Raw genomic sequence first — 14,122 nt, forward strand, 5'->3', positions numbered from 1 at the left:
AAGTCCCAGGGCAAAAGGTAAAATAGTTTGTACCTTGGGGAAGTTTTAACCTAAGCTGCTGAAAATAAGTTTAGGGGGGTTTTCATGTAGGTCCCCACATCTGTACCCTAGACTTCAGAGTGGGGAAGGAACTTTGACAGGCACTGAGGGTGGCATGCCTTCAGAGCTGGGTGGCCAAGGAGCAGAGGCTGATGGCTGGGAACTCAGAGATGCTGATGCTGTGAACTACTTTCCTGACCATAGTGCCCTGCGTAGTGAACTCCCACCCAATAAGTCCAGTCCTGTCTACAGCTTCCCTCTCACAGTTGCTTAGTGTAGTTCAAACCTCTCCCTACTTGAGGCAGTGAGTTGACCATAAACTAAAGTTTAGTGTTCTCTACAAGCATAGGCGTGGCATTATATAACCTCCATAAAGTGTCACGGGGGGAGCTGTACAGAGTAGGGCAGTGGGCACTTCCTTGCCCCGCTGTTGGGTGGCTGAGCAGGAGCACTCCGCAACCCCTGCTTGAGTCATCGAAAGCCCGCAAGGTAAAGTACCTGCCAGTGGCTGAGGGCTAGGCAGTCCCTATAGCAGTGGTTCTCAAACCTTTGTACTGGTGCCCCCTTCCCACAGCAAGCCTCTGAGTGTGACACCGCCCCCCTTATAAATTAAACTTTTAAATATATATTTAAGGCTATTATAAATGGTGGAGGTGAAGCAGGGTTTGGGGTGGAGGTTGACAGCTCGCGATCCCCCATGTAATAACCCCCCCCCCGGTTTGAGAACCCCCTGCCCTACAGCCTCCGCCCTCCGTTTAAAAGTTGCTGAAAATCTTGCTGAGGGGCTGGAGGATGGGACTGGGTCGCACAGCCGCACCCCTTCTCCAGCCTGGCTGCTCAGAGGAGGGCGGTGGTTCCTCTCTTGCCCCTACTGGGTGCGGTGAGGAAGCCCAGCAGCCCCTTAAACTCTTCCATCTCCGCCATTGAGATTTCTCGGGGGGAGGGGGGTTCGGCGCTGTCTCGCTTCACAGCGACTTCCTTCGCGGCGCGGAAAGCGTCGCCTCCCGCTTCTACCACGTGGGGAGGGAAGGCTGGAGAAGTAGGAGGCAGAGCAAACCCGGCCAGCCCCGTACCTCCTCTTCCCCTTCCCCCAACGAGGAGCAGGAGCAGAGGCCGGTGCTCCGGGCTGCTGGAGGGGCGCGCACGCCGCCTCCTGCAGCGGGGGGAAGAGTTTGGGCGCGTGCGGGCTGTGGAGGGACGGTGGGTGTAAGTGGGGGAGAGGACAAGTGCCCGGGGGTAACAGGGAGGGCAGTGGCAGAGGCATGAGAACACAGTGCGTGGTAGTGGGGATGAAAGGAAAGGAGAGCTGCGGAGAAAGGGGCAGAGCCAACAACGGAGCGCCCAGGAGAAGGCGGGCGGGAGCCGCACGTGGCTCGCAGCGGGCAGGCTGCGAAGGGAAAGAAGGGAGTAGAAGCAGCCGCCCTGGTGAGTACACAGCGTGAAGGTGCTAACAGAGCACGGGGCAAGTTGTTAGTAAAACGCCCTGGGCCGGCCCTGCTGCACAAAGGGCATGGGAAGCTGATTTAAAGAGGGTCAGCTGGCGACTCCCCTTTCTGACAGGTTCGAGCGGGCGTAGGCAGCTCAGTGCTGCCCGCGCTGGCATAGTGGGTGAGGCCCTGGGGAGGAAGAGTGGTGGGAGATGGTGCTGTGCTGCGCAGTTCTAGCCAGCACAAATTAAAGCAGCGTGGAGGTTGCTTCAACTTGCACCAAGGCCTAGCCTGTAGCTGCCCTCAGGCGCAGTGTTATGGAAAGCTCTCTATGCCTTTCCCCACTCCCTTCATGTGCGCTGAGTACAGCTCAAGTGCTTCTGAGGATTTGGCTGTCCCCGAGGATCTTGGCAAGTTTGTGTGTGTGTTGTGGGGGTGGTTCCCTGGCTCTGGTATAACTAACCACAAATTATGCAGTCGAGTTTCACGCATTTGGGGAAATCGCAAAGGTCAGCACACCCGCAGTGCAACGGATGAGCCTCACCCTGGGAAAACCACCTTCGTGATCATGGGATCTCCCCTGCCTAATTCTTCCCTGGGGATACTGCTAAATCAAATCACCCTTTCCTGGTTTACTTTAATTTGTAGATTTTTATTTTTTAAATATTTTTGAATAGCTACTTCAGTGTGTTTCCTTGGAATGCATCAGATGAACTAAATAGTAGTTGGTTGGCTGTTAATTAACAGGAGAGTATATAACAAGTTCACTCCCCTACATAGGATTATTCTTTTTTCTTGCATACTGTTCTGTTTTCTGTGGTGTTCAAAAGCTAAAATGTAGGCTGCTATAAAATTGGGGGAGGGAAGGAAATGGGTTTTTTTTTTTTTTTAATTATTCAGAACAACAAAACCCAACCCTGTGTATAGCCAGAGACTTCTCACCAAGAAAGATTAAAAACTTTCCATGTGGAAAACTGAGATAATTACATTCACCTCCTTTGTATAGTCTTTTGATAATTTCTTATGGTGCTGTGCTCTGTAAGTGCAAAACATTATATATTGTTGCATGAGTGTTATACTTACAAAATTCCTAAAGAATTTCATATAATAAAAAATGACTTAGTAACATCAGTATATTGGGGATAAACACATGGTGTTAACGAGCAAGGCCTGGAATTCCCTCTTTCTCATATATCAGAGGGGTAGCCATGTTAGTCTGTTGTCCACAAAAACAACAGAGTCTGGTGGCACCTTAAAGATTAACAGATGTATTTGGGCATAAGCTTTCATGGGTAAAGAAACCTTCTTCAGATGCCTGGACATTACAGAGCAGATTTATTTGGGATCTGTAATTTTCACTCATGAATCTAAAGAAGTGGGTTTTTTACCCACAAAAGCTCAATCTTTAAGGCACATGTGGCCAACCTGTGGCTCTGGAGCTCTTCATAAGTTAATATATTTCAGAGTAACAGCCGTGTTAGTCTGTATTTGCAAAAAGAAAAGGAGTACTTGTGGCACCTTAAAGACTAACCAATTTATTTGAGCATAAGCTTTCGTGAGCTACAGCTCACTTCATCGGATGCATACTGTGGAAACTGCAGAAGACATTATATACACAGAGACCATGAAACAATACCTCCTCCCACCCCACTCTCCTGCTAGTAATAGCTTATCTAAAGTGATCACTCTCCTTACAATGTGTATGAAAATCAAGGTGGGCCATTTCCAGCATAAAACCAAGTTTAATCAGTTAATATGCGGCTCCTTGTATAGGCACGGACCCCGGGGCTGCAGCTATAGATGCCAACTTTCCAGTGTGCTGGGGGGTGCTCACTGCTCAACCCCTGGCTCTGCCATGAGCCCTGCCCCCACTCCACCCCTTCCCACCCCCTCTCCTGAGCCTGCCATGCCCTCGCTCCTCTCTCCCCCCACCCCCCGCCTCCTGCATGTCATGAAACAGCTGGTCGGGGGGGGGGGGGCAACGCTGACCAGTGCAGCTGCCACTGGGTGGAAGGTGCTGGGAGAGGGGGAGCTGATTTTTTGGGGGGGGGGGACCTGCTGACGTATTATTCTGGCTCTTGGGCAATGTACATTGGTAAATTCTGGCTCCTTCTCAGGTTCAGGTTGGCCATCCCTGCTTTAAGGTGCCACCAGACTCCTCTTTCCCGTGGAGAAGAATGGAGTCCAGTGCTCATGAGAGTGGGTAAATATTAGGCTGTAAGCTCTTTAGAGCAGGGACCTCTTCTTTGTAACACATGATTGGCACTATGCAATCAATAACTAAGTTTCTGATAGCATTATTAAAGTAAACATCTTTGATTTTCCTGGAAGTAGTAGGAACCACACTTCTTGGGAGAATCTACTTTCAGGAATTCAGGTTTCAGAGTAGCAGCCGTGGTAGTCTGTATTTGCAAAAAGAAAAGGAGTACTTGTGGCACCTTAGTCACAGTATGCATCCGATGAAGTGAGCCGTAGCGCACGAAAGCTCATGCTCAAATCAATGGGTTAGTCTCTAAGGTGCCACAAGTCCTCCTTTTCCTTTTTCAGAAATTCAGACTATACTTTGCAACACCAGATGGCACTGTTGTGTTAAGTTATTTTATTTAAGGAGTGAGGGTGAGACTGCAACATAGAATATTAAATTTGTTCACTTTGTTTGCGGTTCTTCCAGTGTGTATGCATAGTTTCCCTGTCGACATAAGCTGTCTCTTTTGCATGCGAGGGAATAAATAATCTGTAGTATTTAGAATAAATTTTAGACATACAGTAGTCTTCTAAACTTTAATAGTTGTGACTGCATATTCTTGGAGAAAAGGAATATATTAGATACCTTTTCTTTTCTTTTTTTCGTTGCCTTCTCTTATTCTTCTTGGGGAGATACCACATTCAGTCATAAAGGATGGATAGGGTACTTCACATGGTCAAAACTTCTATTTTCTTCAAAGGGCTTGGCAGTAATTCTGTCTCGAATGGCTAATTCCAACCTCATTAATGTTGGTGAGCTGGTCTAAGAATACCTTTATAGAGCGAGAAAGAAGAAACCCTGAAACAAAGATTTGAGGGTTGTGGTGAATAATCAGCTGAACCCTGAGCTCCCAGTGCTACACAATGGCCAAAAGGGCTAGCTAATGTGATCCTGGGATGCATAAACGGGGGACACTTGGCTAGGAGTAGAGAAGTTATTTTTCTTCTGTTTTGCATTGGTGTGATAGACTACCAGTTCTGGTGCCTACAGTTCAAGAAGGATGCTGATAAATTGGAGAGCATTCAGAGAAGAAGGTTCATGAGAATGATTAAAGGATTACTTTATAGGTACCTACATGGGGAACAAATATCTGATGATAGGCTCTTGAGTCTAGCAAAGAAAGGTATAACATAACACACAGGCTGGAAGTTGAAGCTAGAAAAAATTCAGACTGGAAATACAGCATACATTATTTTACAGTGAGTGTAATTAATTGTTGGAATTAATTTACCAAGGCCAGTGATGGATTCTCCATCACTGACCATTTTAAAATCAGGATTGGATGTTTTTCTAAAAGATCTGCGCTAGAAATTATTTGGCAAAATTCCATGGCTTGTGCTACAGAAGGGCTAATGAGATGATCAGAATGGTCCCTTCTGACCTTGGAGTCCGCGAAAAGACTATCAACCACAGTCCTGGATTAATCTTCTTTCAGTTCTTTTGTGAAGCATTTTTACTTTAGAAACAATTAAGGAGGCAAATGGAAAATAAATTTCTGAGAGCAGGAGACGTACATAGGCTTTTCTCATTTCACCTTGAAGTGCTCCATGTTCTGGCTAGGTGAAAACGTAAAAAACAAAACAGAAGTCCTACAGCAGTTGAGCGAATAATATTTATATTGCTGTCAATCCCTTAAGCATGAGAGTAATTTTTAGTCATGCAGTACTTGTGTACCACTTTTTATTGTTAAGTGCTTTACAAATATTAACTATTGCACCACCTGTAAAAGTACAATGTATTATGCCTGTCTTTACAGATGTGGAAATGGAGTCAGAGTGGTAAGACTTGGAGAGAGCCATATGGTAAGTCAGTGGTACAGCTGGTATTAGAATTCAATAATTCTTCTCTCCCAACCATGTATGTTTAATCCTCTGGATCATGCAGGTTCCTGTGATATTTTAACCATGGTGATGCTAATTAAAAAGTTTTCTGAACTGTTCCTTTGTACCATAACTTCCTTTAATACCGCTTTAAAAGGTATTTATGTGAGGGGTGTGTGTGTTAAAGAATGGAGTTGATCCAGTCTTAGCCCGTGTGATTTATAAAATGTCAGGCTTTTTTTTTTTTTAATGTAATTAATCTGTGATGAATAGTAGTGGTAAAAACCAAACCAAAATATGGGTGTAAATTGCAACAGCACAAACTCAAAGCATCATTGGTTGTAGTGAAACAGTAATTTCAGCAACCATAACCTAGAAATTAAAGTAAAACAAAATATAGTTCCTGCCAACAATTCCTGTACCTCAAAGGAAATGACATTTTATGGCGTAAACCAACAACAGCCATTCACTGTATTATGTGAAATCAAGGCTAACCCACAGAGTGAAGTGTGGGTTTCCCATGGGATTTTTGGGTAACCTTATATAGAATTTCATTTTGCTTACTATTGGATGCTTGAGTGGTCATTCTGACAGTTTTTACTCTGATTAAAATCTCCTCATTTCTTCCAGCTATCAATAATATGCTCTTAGATATAGTAAGGATGACCAGAAACACACTTAAGTTTTGGCAGCTGGAGGCCAAACATCTCTGTTTACACTCGCTTGTATCTTGTCTGAAATTAGATTACTGGCTTTTTGAGGAAGGGACTTTTCCTTCCTATATGTTCATACAGCACCAAGCTAAATAGGGCCCCATTCTTGACTGGGGCCTGTGGGTGCCATGATACAAATAATTATTTATTCTCATTAATCGGAGTTGTGGGTGCTCAGCAACTCCAAGAACCAGGGCATCTCCATTTAACCAGAAAACAGAGATCTGATTTTTTCCATACTGAGCTGTTGGCTGACCTTGAAATCATTAGGTCATTAAACAAAACTAATTCTGTCCTGACACACAACTTTCTAGCATTCATTTATGTTTTACTGTCTACTTTGCTAATATATCTGTTCTATGTGGCATCATTCCAGAGACATCGTAAACAAATTTAACTTTCCCAGGATAAAACAGTATTAACAAAACCATCTTGTATTACTATAATCTCAGCAATATGGTAGTTAACAAACAGAATTGTGACAGGTATAGGCAATCGACCCTTCTATGGCTGTTTGCTGAGTTTGTATCTATTTCCCTTTTTATATTAGGGGAGCCTTACTTTAGCTACTAATAGTAATAAACCATTTTCTATAACTGTTTACATCTCGGAGTCTTAGCATGCTGTAGAGATTAAATTAATGCTCACAATATCCCTGAGAAGGAGGTAGGTAAGTAGGATTATACTCATTTTACTGTGAGCCACAGAGAAATAAGATAATTGTGGGGGGGGGGGGGGGGAGGAGATTTTGGAACAACACTCAACAATCCTGACTTCCAGTCTCCTGATGTAAATTCCAGGAATATATTCCCTCCCTTTGAATGTGATTTTTTTTTTTAAACCAATACTATTTTTAAAAGAATTTACTTTTTCCTTTAAAAAATGGTTTAGAACTGTATTGTTAGCCCATTAAAATGGGTCATTTCATGGGAAAGGTAAGACTCAAGCTGTGTAATTCCCAAGTCTGTCCAGGGAGAAGAAAATAATGTACTCATCAAATTCAGTAAAATCTATATAGAGATCTGTAAAATCAATGTAAGTAAATCTGAGAATATTTCTCCATATTAGAGGATATTAGTGGGATGGAATAAATTAATTCTACATCAGAACTGTAGTTTATATTGTTACAGCAGTGGCCAGCAGGCAGTGCTGTTGCACATAGTCTTGACATTCTTTTTCTTTGCATTTAAACAAATTAATAAACCTTGGAAGAAAATGCTGTGGTCTTGGTGAGTTTTCTTGGGAGAGCTGTGGAAAATAGCAAGAGAGTTTGCTCTCTGCCTTGATTTTTCTAACTAGTGTCAGTTCTTGAGGTAAAATTACTCCCTGCATACTGGGCTTTATGTTTTGGCTGAAAGCTTGGAAAGACGGCATTGCCGGCGTGCCATTAGTAACCACCTTTGTTTAAGGATCAGTGTGTATATACAGTGTAAAATAAACAAGTTGTACTAAGAATATGTGCAGACTCCACATCGCTGATTTCTCCTCTGATGGCACGCTGACCCATCTGTTTCTCTTTCTGTTTTGTGATCTAGAGAAATGCATTCTTAATCCTCTGGAAAGATTGGTACCTGCCCTGCTTGGCGCTGGCAGCCTAGAAAATGCTGTTTGTGTAACTGATGAAGCACTGCTGTGTGCAGTTCTTAGGAAGCGGATAGTTGCTAGACTCTCTGGATGATGGTCTTTGTATTTTGTTTAAATTTACCTCATGGATTGGCAGAAAATCTCACCGTGGAAGCAGTATGCCTTTATCTCCACCTCCATGGAGTTATTGCAGTCCAAAGTTTAGATCTAAATATCCCTTTCTCAGTAGTTTAGTCCTTCAAATGAGAATTGTTTCTGTAGCTGTACTTCAGTTCAACTGAAATCTGAAATAAAAACTAGTCAGTTACCAGATATGTAACCAGTCTTGTACATAAGGCTTTTATTGTACCTGGTTCATTAAATTGTTGTCATGGCTGATCTAGGGAATCCAGAGAAATGTGATTGACAGGCTTCCGTCCTGTTTCTTTGGAAGTTGGTAGAAGAGTAAGAAATTGTTTTAGAGCTGACTCTAGGAGAGAGAATGTCTCCTGGAAATGTGACTGCTATTACTTAAGCTACTGCCAAGGTGGATAAAAATCCATTTTTAAAATATTGAGTTTATTTGATTTATTTTTAAAAATATCCTTTAAATACACCTATTTACAAATGCACTATTTGAAATTCACATCCCCTGTTAAGGCCTACGCTTATTTACTGACTCTCTCTCTCTAAAAAATACAGTGTGTGTGTGTTTGTATATATACTATACAATATTAAAATCATTCAAGTAAAATACAAAAAAAAATTAAGTAGTACGTGTTTTCTGACAAAAGTTTTAAAGAAAGTCAAGTCACTGAACTGATGGAAGTCACTGGCTATGCTCCTGGAACCAGTTTGCTGAGTGCTAAACCAGTTTTTGACAGCAGTAGTATCTTCTGCAGAGAGAATATTTTCTTCATTTCAGTTTATTCAACTAGTTCAGTTCAATGACTAGTTCATTACAATTTAAGAAACCAATGGGGAGTTGACGAAGCAGAAAAAGCTTGTTTTCCCCTTCCAATCTATGAATAAAAACTAGGGGCGAGAAGATGACCTACTACTTCTGAAATCTTGAAGTACATGGTGACCAGATACAATTAGTTCACTGTACTACACTAACTGTCTAATAAATCAGTTTTACATGCAAAACATGTTTGATAAAAGCTCTGGATACATAAGAGAAAAAAGTTCATAGTTTTTAAATAAAAAGAAATTAAAATGCAATATTTGTGTATGTTTAATTGAATATCCATGCAAATAGAAATTAACATATTTTTTATTAATTTTTATTAATTTTATTATAAAAATTAATCATTTAGTAAATAAGAAATTTCATTCACCATTTTCTAACATAAACATGTAAAAATTTAAGAATCTGAATACATGTAAGGTAAGCTATATAATTGGTTAAATAAATGTGTATAGATGCATTATATCCTCCTGGTTAGCAAAAAGAAGCACCAAGTTTTAGTGGAAAGACTAGTTGTAAATCAACATCTTAATAGTTACCAACCGATTGGAATAAACCTTTCCTTGGGAAAATAACTGAAGTACAAATACAAAACACAATTAAAATTGATTTAAATCAAGGTTTCCTGCTTGCTGATTTAAATCATGATAAAAATAGTGATTTAAATCCTTTGGTTTAAATCTGTTTAGCCTGACTTCTATGTATGAGACTACATAATAGATTAAAGAATGAAAGAAGTAATATACCTGTTATAAAGGGGATTTAATTCTGAATTTGTATTAAACAATATGCTCTGAATGACTAATATTTCATTAATTAAAGTCCTGTAAAAAATCAAGCCAAAAGAAGGGTTGAGGTATGTTGATAGAGAACTGTCCGCAGATTTATTCTACTGCTCCTTGTGATGTGCCTGTTCTGGGGAGAATTAAAAAACTTCACTTTCCACAGCTTCTAATCTAACTTTTTAAAGTTAATTTTAGGGCTCATGAAAAGGTTTAAAAAGTAAATGCATTGGACTTCAAAAGGCTACATACAGCTTGTTTCTCATTGTTTTCTAAACTGTTCCCTTTTTTTAAGGGATGATTTAGTTGTGGAATCTTTGACATCTCTTGCATTATAGAGGCTGCTGTTGTGGTTTTAATGAGCTTTTATCAGGAGCTTTCTCTTTTTTAAAAGGGAGTCTTTTTATTTCTGCTCTGAATCTTGGACACTGGAGAATTCTTGTTTTGTCTTTGGTCAGTTGCATTATCCTCTTCACTATTTATTATGTCTACATCAAAATAGAATCTGTATGTATTTTGTGTCTGGACATGTAGTTTTTCACTCTTAGGTGTGCCAAAAGAAACATAATAGATTCTCTTTCTGTATATAGCTTTCTGAGCTATTTTGGTGATGGCAGGCTGGATTGATTTTAAATCAAGGGAATTTTAAATCAGCGATTTAAATCACCAAATTGAGAGCCTTGATTTAAATGGTTAATTTTAATCAACTTTATCATTTGCACTTCAGTTTTTTCTAAAGAAAGGCACATTCTCATTGGTTGATATAATTATTAAAACATATTGATTTACATCTAAATAGAGGCTTTAACACTAGATTTGGTACATCATTTTGCTACCTAAGAGGTTACACAAAACTATATACCTTTATTTAGGAAAGTGTATAGCTTCAGATTCTTATTGTACATTTATAGTATGTTAGAAAATGGTGACTGATTAACTTTTGGCTCACTATTTGTATCCAGCTGCCTTAGGATGGTAACTAGAATTTAAACAAACACACAAAACCTAAACTTTTTTAAAACAATTCAGCCTTAAATGTTTTGGGTACATAAACTTCTCTTATCAAAATATGTTTCACATTTACAACTCAATGATTTATTAAACAGGGATTAATTGTAGTAAGTGAATTAAACTGATTTTTCCCAGGCTGACCTGAAATATTTTCAAATATGTCTAAATGAAAGTGATTTGGGCTTACGTTCCTACTCTTCTAAGTCTCTTGAAGACGAGAACAGTCTCCTACTTTACTTAAAGAAAAGGAGTACTTGTGGCACCTTAGAGACTAACCAATTTATTTGAGCATAAGCTTTCGTGAGCTACAGCATCCGATGAAGTGAGCTGTAGCTCACGAAAGCTTATGCTCAAATAAATTGGTTAGTCTCTAAGGTGCCACAAGTACTCCTTTTCTTTTTGTGAATACAGACTAACACGGCTGTTACTCTGAAACCTACTTTACTTAGGCTGTCCTTCAAACTTTTAAAATTAGCAGCCTTTAACGAAGCGTTTTTGGTAGAAGTTCATGAATTCAGCATATTTTGTTTTTTACTTAAATATTTTAAGAGATTATAATTTTAGGTCTTAACATATATTGTATTACTTTCAGGTTTCATTTTAAACAGGTTTATTTTAAAAAAGAAAAATGTATTCTGTAAAGAACAAAATTGAAAATTTTTTTTTTTTTAGTCAACTCTGTGGTAGGATTTTGTTTTTTCTGGAGAGGATTTCTTGATGTTTGGAGAGAAGCATATAGGGTTTTATCATCTCATAATATGCTTTTCCTTCTGGTTGAGCCCAGATACATAAAAGAAAAGAGGGAAGGAAGTTTCTAAATTGTTGTTTCTAAATTGATGTATTGACATTCTATTTGCCTTTAGTTAGCTACTCCAGTACTTGGTGACTGAAAGTTGCAGTCATCTGACAAAACCTGATAACAATTTCTAGGAGGCTAGTGTCCGCTTCTGGGCCAAACTTCTTCAATTATTAATAGCAGACATCTTTGTTGGTAGTTTCAGCAGAGTCCAAGGACTGAAAGGGATTTATCATGAGATTGAACTACCCTTTTAATCCTGGAAGAGTTTCCTTCTACGTTAGGTTTAGGAAATTCTGCCAAGCAGTAGGGGGAGCTTGCAAAGCTGCTGCCTTGACTCTGCCCATCATATGCTTGGTGTGTGGATATATAAGTGACTTTCATTTTTCGGGACCTCAATCTAGCACAGGGGTGGGCAGACTACGGGCTGGATCCGGATCTGGCCTCTCAGGGCTTTGGATCCGGCCCGCGCAATTGCCCCTCATGGTGCTGCAGGCCCTGCGCCACTCTCAGAAGTGGCCGGCACCACGTGCCTGGGGTGGGGCAGAGGGCTTCATGCATTGCCCTTGCCTCCAGGCACCGCCTCCCACCCCCGCAGCTCCCATTGGCCGGGAACAGGCAACTGCGGTCAATAGGAGCTTCGGGGGAGGTACCTGGAGGCGTGGCAAGGGCAGCGCGCAGAGCCTTGTGGGGGGGACCCCCCAGGGGCTGCGCAGGGACATGGTGCCAGCCGCTTCCCGGAGTGGCACCGCGTGGGGTCAGGGCAGGTATGCAGGAAGCTTTAGGTAAGCGGCGCCAGGTTGGAGCCCGAACCCCTCCTGCACCCTGCCCCCCAACTCCCTGTCCTGAGCCCCCTACCGCACCCACATCCCTCCTGCACCCAACTCCCTGCCCTGAGCCCCCTGCCTGAACGCCGCACCGCTCCTGCACCCCAATCCCTTGCCTTGAGCCCGTTCCTGCACACCGCACCCCCTCCAACACTCCGCACTCCCTCCCGCACCCCAACCCCCTGCCCCGGCTCTGCATACAATTTCCCCACCCGGATGTGGCCCTCGGCCCAAAAAGTTTGCCCACTTCTGATCTAGCATCTTTCAAGAATATAAAAATGTGTATATATAAAATAATAAAATTTGTGGTGGTTTCTGCAGAAGAATTTGTTTTATCCATAACCAAGCTATAAAAATGCTTGAGGTCCATTTTAGGTTTTCCTTTTTCACCGGCATTTGTCCCACAAGCTAGTATGGAAATATTTATTTTTTTTCCCTATTTAGCTTCAGTTGTGTGGGAATTATGCTCTTTGGATTATGTGGTTTGGCAATGCTCATTCCAAATGCTGGCCTATTGTAGTCTGCATTTTTCTTCTTCCTCTAGAATGTATCTTCTGCAAGAGCATATGTCCTGATCAAGATTAGCTTTGCTTTTGAATCTCTTGAATACAATTTTGGGTGTAACATTCTGTCTTTTCGCCTATTTCTGGATGTTCTCCAACTTCTTTCAATGAAGAGAATGCTATTAAGCATGCTGAATTTACATCAATAATTTGATAATGAGTAACCATATTCTTTTATACAATGTTCCATGAAGCAGGTGTTGTTTCTCATCCTATGAAAGGAGTCTAGACTGAGGAAGTGGTAGATGTAACCCACTTCAGAAGAAAACGAGATTGATGTGTGGTTAGTTCCATATTCTACAAACTCTTGTATTTTGAAGTGGGCACATTTGTTAAAACTTACATTGGTGTTCTCACCAGCTGAAAAAATTATTTGTAACTATCAAGTTTCCTTTCCAGCACTTTTCTTTGACTTCCTCTTGGCTTGACAACTGGATTCCAGGATGGCTACTGTGTTGCCAAAGACCAGCTGTACCAAGATGGAACGGGTTTTATTATTTTGTGGGATACTGAGAAATAATTTTCTTTGCATCTTGTGGCTAACAGACATAAAAGAATGTGTCTGTTTGGTTAAATGGATTTCTGGTGCAGTTAGCCTCTGCCATGTACTACTGACACCAATAGAGGTGCTAGACTAGAGGCTGTCCCAATGCAGTCCAGCTCTCAATGAGGTGTTGATATTGAGAAACTCTTGGTCCTGGATCTCTCTCTTTCTGTGTTTAGACAGTTCACAAAGGCACATTGTGAGGTCCTGGATCTCTCTCTTTCTGTGTTTAGACAGTTCACAAAGGCACATTGTGAGGACTTCATTTAGTTATGAGGACATGGAAATTGAGTTAAAAGATCGGAAACAAAGGGTAGGAATAAATGGACATTTTTCAGAATAGAGCAAGGTAAATAGTGGTCTATACTGGGACCAGTGCTGTTCAGTATATTCATAAATGATCTGGAAAAAGGGGTAAATAGTGAGGTGGCAAAATTTGCAGATGATGCAAAACTACTCAAGATAGTTAAGGCCCCAAAGCAGACTGCGAGGAGTTACAAAGGGGTCTCACAAAATTGGGTGATTGGGCAACAAAATGGCAGATGAAATTAAATGTTGATAAATGCAAAGTAATGCACATTGGAAAACATAATCCCAATTATACATGTAAAATGATGGGGTCTAAATTAGCTGTTACCACTCAAGGAAGAGATCTTGGAGTCATTGTGGATAGTTCTCTGAAAACAGCCACTCAATGTGCAGCGGCAGTCAAAAAAGCGAACGGACTGTTGGGAATCATTAGGAAAGGGATTGATCATAAGACAGAAAATATCATATTGCCTCTATATAAATCCATGGTACGCCCACTTATTGAATACTGCA

General features: G+C 41.1%; 1 long non-coding RNA gene and 1 pseudogene across 1 annotated transcript in view; one reads left to right on the plus strand and one right to left on the minus strand.

The window, feature by feature from the left end:
- The first annotated feature begins 1,287 nt into the window (after positions 1-1,287).
- Positions 1,288-14,122, plus strand: part of LOC140911567 (uncharacterized) — a 29,667-nt gene continuing 16,832 nt past the window's right edge. The window contains exons 1-2 of the long non-coding RNA XR_012159046.1: positions 1,288-1,464; positions 5,468-5,513. This is a non-coding gene — a long non-coding RNA (uncharacterized lncRNA). The remainder of the gene's footprint in view (positions 1,465-5,467; positions 5,514-14,122) is intronic.
- LOC140912186 (U1 spliceosomal RNA) lies at positions 1,919-2,058 on the minus strand (annotated as a pseudogene).

This window comes from Lepidochelys kempii, chromosome 5, assembly GCF_965140265.1.
Source record: "Lepidochelys kempii isolate rLepKem1 chromosome 5, rLepKem1.hap2, whole genome shotgun sequence".
Taxonomy (NCBI): domain Eukaryota; kingdom Metazoa; phylum Chordata; order Testudines; family Cheloniidae; genus Lepidochelys; species Lepidochelys kempii.